We start from the raw sequence: 8032 nt of genomic DNA on the forward strand, positions 1-8032 counted from the left end.
TGGTGTGTCTGTGAGGGAAGCAGGTGGTGGGAAGACACGCTCTGAATGTAGACAGTGCAATCCGTGGGGTGGGGTGGGGTGATTCTGGGAGGCAGAAAAAGGGGGAAGTGGGCCAAACCCTCCCATTCATCTCGCTCTGCTTCCTGACTGTGGACACAATATGACCAGGCGATTCCCATCTCTGCCACTGTGCTTTCCCAACACGATAGCCCATACCCTCTTAACTGTCTACCGAAAAAAACCCTCCCATCCTTGCGGCGCTTCAGTCACAGCAATAAGAAAAGCAAATGGCACCTCACTAGCTTTCTTCACAGGGTACCCTGGGAGTCTGTAACTTTATGTCTCCTTAGCAACCTCAATGGAGAACAAAACTTGCAGCTCAGACTCTTGGATCCAAGCATCATTGGCTCTGTCTGCCACATGGTCCGTGAACCAATGTGTGAATGGAAGGGATGGAATGCAGTAACTGGACAGACCAGGACAGCTTGCTGTTGGTACTCAGGGTTGGAGTAACTCTATGCGGACCGAGTCTGAGCACATAGAAGGCTTGTTCCGTGTGTGAGTCCGAGGTTTGTTTGCTGTGCCAAATGACCCTAGAGAACAAGGCAGGGAAGGAGAGAGTGACTTTGGTTCACTTTCAGAGTGTTCTGTCCACAGTGGCTGGACCTGTGGCTCTGGGCGTGAGACGAGGCAGAATCTCACGTCACGGGATTATGCCAGAGGCTGCTCCTGATGGTGGCTAGGAAGCAGAAAAAAGAGCCTGCCTACCTGGTAGACTTCTCTTTTCATCCCACTTGGACACCACGCTGTTGCAAGGTGTTGCCCATAGGAGGACAGATCGTCCTGCCTCATTTGATGTCCCACCTGGAAACATCCCCCAAAACACACCTGGGGTGGGACATACTAGTGTTCTGAGTCCTTCTCAATTTAGTCAGGTTGACAATCCAGATTTACTTTCACAGTTTGGGAGATAAATCGAGATATTGTCACCAGAGCCAGGGAAATGGAAACAGTGTCTCCAGTTCACCTTCATTATAAATTGAAGGATGGCAGCCTTCAAGATGGATAGGAGAAATGGGCCTGTGGATTACAGCTGTCAGAGGCCAAACCTGACTGAATCCGTCATTCACATCTCATGACAGCTCTGACTGAATCAGTCATTCACATCTCATGACAGCTCTGACTGAATCTGTCATTCACATCTCACGACAGCTCTATGAAAACAGTGGAATTTATTGCCTTCTTCTTTTTTGATAGATGCAGAAACTGCAGCTAATCAGAAGAGGAAGGAAGTGTGTATCAGTTACCCACTGCCATAATAATGCTGTGTAACAAACTACCCCAAACCCAGTCACACACAACAACAAGTGTTTGTTGTGGAATATTCCTTTACACTGTGTGAAGATGTGTCCCTGTGATTGGTTCAATAAAAAAGCTGAACGGCCAATAGCTAGGCAGGAGGTATAGCAGCGACTTCTGGACAGAGAGAGCTCTGGGAGGAAGAAAGGTGGAGCCATCAGCCAGATGCAGAGAGACAGCAAGACATGCAGAAAGAGAGGTAAATGCCACGAGTCACGTGGCAACACGCCGATGAATAGGAATGGGTTAATTCAAGTTGTAAGAGCCAGTGGGACAAACCTAAGCTGTAGGCTGAGCTCTCATAATTAATAATAAGTCTCTGTGTCATTTTTTGTGAGCTGATGGCCCAAAGAAAAGTCTGACTACAAGTGTTTCTGCTGCTCACACGTATGTGGACTTGGAATACAATGGAGATGGTCCTTCCAGGCTCCTCCAGCTCTCTCTGCCCCTGAGGATAGCCAGAGGTTGGCTAGGCGTTCACTCATCTGATGGGTGGCTAGAGAAACTTCTTTTTACCTTTCTCTCCTGGTTTTCCAGAAGACCGCTATGAACACATTCTCACAGTAAAGCTCAAGTGCAAGATGAACTGCAAAGTCAGTCAGTAGCACAACAGTACTTTGAAAACGTCTGCTAGCGAGTCTCACCAACACCGCCTGGGCCAAAGCAAGTCACAGCGCTAAGCGCAGACTCAAGGACCATCTGTTAGATCCTGCCGCTTTGGAGAAAACTGCAAAGTCACATTACAGAAAGGGATGGGCCCAAGGAGATGTGCGGAATTAGGTCCTTTAACACAGTCAGTCTCCCACAGAACAAAAGGAGGGTGTAACTTTCCTTGGTTCTTTGAGTTTGCTAAATAGAGATGAGTGGATGTTGTTTCTCAATAGACTCTGGATAAAATTCAGAAGGATTAATCATCACTTTACCTTATTGAAGCAGCTTTTAAAGACGTTCCTTTTTCAGCTGCTATGGAAAACATGATGGTTCATCAAAACCTAAAAATAGAATTACCCCGTGAACCAACAATTTCACATCTGTCTTTATACCCCGATGAACTGAAAGCAGGCAACCGAACAAACGTTTATATACAATGTTCATATACAATGTCCACAGCAGTGTTGTTCACAATAGCTAAAGGTGGAAACACCCTAAGCATTTACTGGATGAATGCATAACCAACATGAGGTATATATCCATACAATAGAATATCATTCAGTCTTAAAAATAATGAAATTCCAGTAATTAATAGGTGGCAGAAGCAGGAGTCCTCATTGACAGCCAGTTTGTTGAAGGCCAATTTGTTGGCTCCTACGATCCAACCATAGAACACATGTCAATGTCAGAGGTGACATATAAAAGTGATACTCCAGAACATGGGAATCTGCTCCTGTGCTGGAACATTCCTATGCAGAATCAGCTTTGTAAAGAAGGAACTGGGAGCAGAGTCTTTATTTTTGTCCCTGCCTGTTCCATTCAGCAGGAGCGCTTTGTGGAGATGTCAATCTTGAAAAGAAAGAATGAAAACACTAAAATAATAAATAAATTAATGAATGAAATTCCGGCACATGCAACATCATGGAACAATTTGAAGACATTATACTGGTGAAATGTGCTAGGCACAACAGGACAGATGCTGTGTGGTTATTTATGGGGGTCAGAGAGAGTAGTCTATATGGAGATAGAGTATATCAGTGGTCCCCAGAGGCTGCTGGGAGCTAATGGGGATTGATGTTTGATAGGCTCAGAGTTTCTATTTGGGATGATGAGGAATTCTGGGTTGTGATGGTTAGCCAGCAACATGAAAATGCTCAGTCACATCCTATAAACTTTACACTATGTTACATACATTTCACCATAATTTAGAAATGCAGGTTTCTTCTCTATTTAAGGTTTTAGTTGGGCCACCAGTCAAATAGCCAATGAATTTTCAGTGACTGTCAGTCTATGTGAGGATCTGGGCCAGCCAATAAGAAATCAACAAGCTTGACTCCTTCTCTCAAGGATTTCTTAGTTAAGATGGGAACAGACAGCTACAACAGTAGAGAGGACAATACTGGGGGATGTAAGATGTCCCCCACAGAAGGTTCATGGTTGGGTCCATGTCTGCTGCAGAACTTGGGAGTGGGGCCTGCTGAAACACAACCACCCAGGCCCCATCTGGCTTGGCAAGCTTGTCAATTTCAAACATTCTCAGCAGACTGAGATGCCCAGCCAGGGGTCCACACAAGCCCTAAGCCACCCCAACAAAGTTAATTTTGAAGGATTACATCTTATGGATAACAGTGAAAATTGCAAAATCACACACACACACACACACACACACACACACACACACGCACACGCACACGCACACGCACACACGCACACACACAAATTCACTTAAAAACAAGCAATAGAAAATAATACTGAGGAAGATTACTGAATCCCATATGCAGTAAATATCGTGATTGACTACAAATTGTGGCAGACCCTAAATCTCTGTGGTAAAATTTAGAACACAAAATTTGCCTAGGAAAATTGGACCTGTTAGGAATAATGGCCACAAATGAAAACTCACATCATTAGAAAAAAAAAAAATCAGCAGATTTTGATGCAGGTAAGTTCTGATCAATGAATCTTTTTTTTTTTTTTCCGTCAAACAAGCAATGAAAGATTCCATTGTGTTTAAAATAACTTCAAGGTCAGCTTCAAGCTGTTCTGAACATCTCAGACATTTTACTTTTTCTTAAACTTTTTATTTTGAAATAACATTAAAGTTACAGAAAAGTTGTAATAATAATACAAAGAAGGGCTGAGGATGTAGCTCCCAGGTAGAGCCCTTGTCTGGTATAATCAAGTCTCTGAGTCCAATTCCCAGCAAAAACACACACACACACAAACATACCACATACCCACCATACACACACACCACACATGCACCACACACCACACACATGCACCCACACTACTCACACACCACACACACCCCACATACACCACACACACACACACACACACACACACACACACACACCACATACACACCATACACACACGTAGTACAAAGAACTTTTGTATACTATTTATTTAAATTTACTAGTCATTAATATGTAATGGCATATTATTGCTTTGTATACATACATGCAGACATGTATGAAAGACTCTATATGTAGGCATACATAAATAATACATGCATTTATATACTTACATGTTGTGGAATATTATTTCATGGTGTGTTATATTTGTTTGTGCTATGAAACATTTGTTTAATGATGCAAAGATGTGTTGCATTTGTTTATGTTGCATTTGTTTAACTCTGTGAAGTTGTGTTACTGTGCCTGTCTAATATACCTGATGGTCTAATAAAAAGCTGAACGGCCAATAGTGAAGCAGGAGAAAGGATAGATGGGATTGGCAGGCAGAAAGGATAAATAGAAGCAGAACTCTGGGAGGAAAAGAAGAAGGAGCAAGAGAACAAGGAGGGGAGGATGCTAGGGGCCAGCCACTCAGCCACACAGTCAGCCATGGAGTAAGAGTGAAAGTAAGATATACAGAAGTAAGAAAAGGAAAAAGCCCAGAGGCAAAAGGTAGATGGGATAATTTAAAGTTAAGAAAAGCTGGCAAGAAACAAGCCAAGCTAAGGCCAGGGCATTTATAATTAAGAGTAAGCCTCCATGTGTGGTTTGTTTGGGAGCTGGGTGGTGGAACCCCAAAAAAGCAAAAGCAACTAACAACATTTTGGCATACAAACATGGGTTGAATTTCCATGTAGGGCCTGGGAATGCTGGGGAAAAAAGGGCACAGCTCCTTTAAGTGGTGCTGCTGTTAGCTGGCAGCACTAAATAGAAATGGTGGGCTGAGTAAAAACCATTTGTGGCAACGCAGGTACTGGCTTCCGATCTGCTAGGAAGGTTGAACGCAGTTCCTGGTCACACACCTCTGACCTGGCTATGAGTTTTAGGCTTGACTTTCTTGACCCCAGAAGCAGGTGGAGCCAGCCACCAAAGCTGTATGGAGGTCTGTGCCACTTAATAGTTTAAAGTTTGTTCATGTGGTCAAAAAAGACCAAAAGATACTCAGTAAAGACAGATCCAGACAGGAAAAAACCTCTAAACAGGCTCCAGGGGGTTTTACAAGGTGCATAGGCTTAAGAAAGAAAGAAAAAGGGTATGGACAGTCATAGAAAGAAATAAATACTTTAAAAATAATAATGTCTTTAAAGAGAGAAGTAAAATTAAAAAAAAAAAAAGAAGCCACACAGAGGTGGAAAATACACAGGGAAGCTGGATCCTGTATGTTATTGTGTTGATTTTGAATTTTTTATTGTTAATAAGCAAATAACAGCTGCTAAGAAACATGGGATTGAAAGGACTGCTGAAATAAACCAGCCTATATACTTTAGGAATGCCTTCACTTTAAAATGGAAGTAAAAAATGCTTAGGAGAAGAGGTTTTGCTTTTGTTTCTACAGGAAACAAGAGGCTGTGGATTTGTTCCAGGTTAATATGGATCAGGTTTGATCAAGGGAGAGCTCCTGAACCTTGACATGTGATATCTATCAACAAAGGTTATAGCTGGTCTTTCCAGGACTTGACCATTATCTCAAATTTTCTCAGGGACCCTAAAGATGCCTTTACCTACAGCCAGCAGGAAGCAGTCTGGAGAATATGATGCCCACATTCCCAAGAAGGTGTGTGTGTGTGGGGTGGTTATTTGGTGGGCCACGGATGTTTGTTATAATTTAGGGGAATATAGGATAAAAAAAACAACTATTAATCTCCGATATTTTGCATTGGCATGAATTTTGGTATATTGATACAAATTTGAAGTTATTTTTAGTATACTGTATATATGTTTCTATTCTTGTTTGGGGTATTGTGCTTATACAGCTCATTTAAAATTACAATGTATAATTAAGAAATGAGGTTGGTAGTTAATATATAATAATCAAACTTGTAGTCAAATTAGGTATGTTTTCAAGGTTAAATAGATATATTTAGATAGATAAATGGTCTTTAAACACTTCAAAGACCTGTAGAATATGGTATTTAAAATGTTTTGTTAACCTAAGGTTTTTCATGACAATGAGACACATCTGCTCCTGGCAGCATAATTTACTTCAGAGATGATGGGCATTGAAGAAATTCCTTATGGAGTTTGCTTTCATTGTGGCAAAGTTAGCCGGTGGATAAAGAACTGCTCTTGGCTTTGACTGCTGACAATGTGCTATGCAGACTGAATTTATAGGACCCACAGAAAAGTGACTACTGAACTTTGCAAAAACAAGACAGTACATTCCTTCGAGATTTTTGCTTCACAGAAGAATCTGCCAGACATTCTGCAGGATACAGAGGAAAGCAACTGATGAACTTTGCCAAAACAAGGCAGGACAGTCCTTCAAAATTCCTGCTTCACTGAAAAGCTTGCTAGATATTCTGGACCTGTAGGCTGAAGATGGATGCCCCAACATTGCAGAGAAACTTTGGGTGACTGTCCAGGCAACAAGATGTCTCTGTTGTTAGGTAATATTACATTTTTTCTGGGTCTTTGATATAATTAAAGACTAAATAATTAGAGTTATAGTTTTCCTTAGTTATGATAGAAAGTAAGTTAGGTATAAAACCTTAGACTTGGCTGGGCGGTTGTGGCCCACGCCTTTAATCCCAACACTTGGGAGGCAGAGGCAGGCGAATCTCTGTGAGTTCAAGGCCAGCCTGGTCTACAGAGTGAGTTCCAGGACAGTCTCCAAAGCTACACAGAGAAACCCTGTCTTGAAAAAAAACAGAAAAAAAAACCCCACAAAAAAACAAAAACTAAAACAAAAAACTTTGGACTCACTAAGATAGATAATGTAGTATTTTCTCTGAATTTGCTAAATGCAAATGGATTGAATATTGTAAATGTAGTTCTCGATAACTGTTTTTGTTGTATGTAGTTTTACTATGTTAAAGTTAAAACCTTCCTTTTTTATTTAGACAAAAAGGGGGAAATGTTGTGGAATATTATTTTAAGGTGTGTTACTTTTGTTTATGTTGCAGGTCCCCAGGCTCTATGCTGTACCTTTCTGTCTCCAAAACACCTGCCTGTGGTGAAAGCTTGACTTCTGTCCCCTCCCTCCCCTCAGCATCCTAACTCTGACCCCTGAATGTGGACAGGCTCCAGCAGGAGAGCTGTGGAGCGTGCCGGTCCTGAGTACAGCCCTGGGCTGAATATCTCGGGGAGTTCTCCAGTCCCTCCACAAAGGTGCATTGGATGGGTCTGTCCAGTGCCACATCCTTCCTATGCTTCCATCAGGGGGTGTCTCTGTGTACCAAGTGGCCCTGCCCTCTCCTTGGTCGTCGATGATCTGCACCCAGTGACACCTGAGCCAGGCCTAGCCAATCAAAGCCTCTTTCTTTGGAGTTTGGAGTGGTGCCCAAATATACCAGTCAGCACCTGTTGGCATAAGCAGACCTATGGACGACCCGTTTGACTGTGAGCCCAGAGAGGCAAGGACTCTCTCTCCCCACTCTGTGTGTGTATGTATGTATGTAAAACTAAAGAGACCTGTGTCACTGTGTGATGGAAGAGAAGATAGGGAGCTTCTGCCTTCATTTTATTTCCAGCCCTTGGATTCCACAACCCAATCCCTTAATTCAACAAAACAACACTCTGTTTTTAAACCTGTAGGTGTATGTTCCTACCTGTGTGGGGTCAGA

Source organism: Peromyscus maniculatus, chromosome 2 (genome assembly GCF_049852395.1).
Source record: "Peromyscus maniculatus bairdii isolate BWxNUB_F1_BW_parent chromosome 2, HU_Pman_BW_mat_3.1, whole genome shotgun sequence".
In the NCBI taxonomy this organism is placed as follows: Eukaryota; Metazoa; Chordata; class Mammalia; order Rodentia; family Cricetidae; genus Peromyscus; species Peromyscus maniculatus.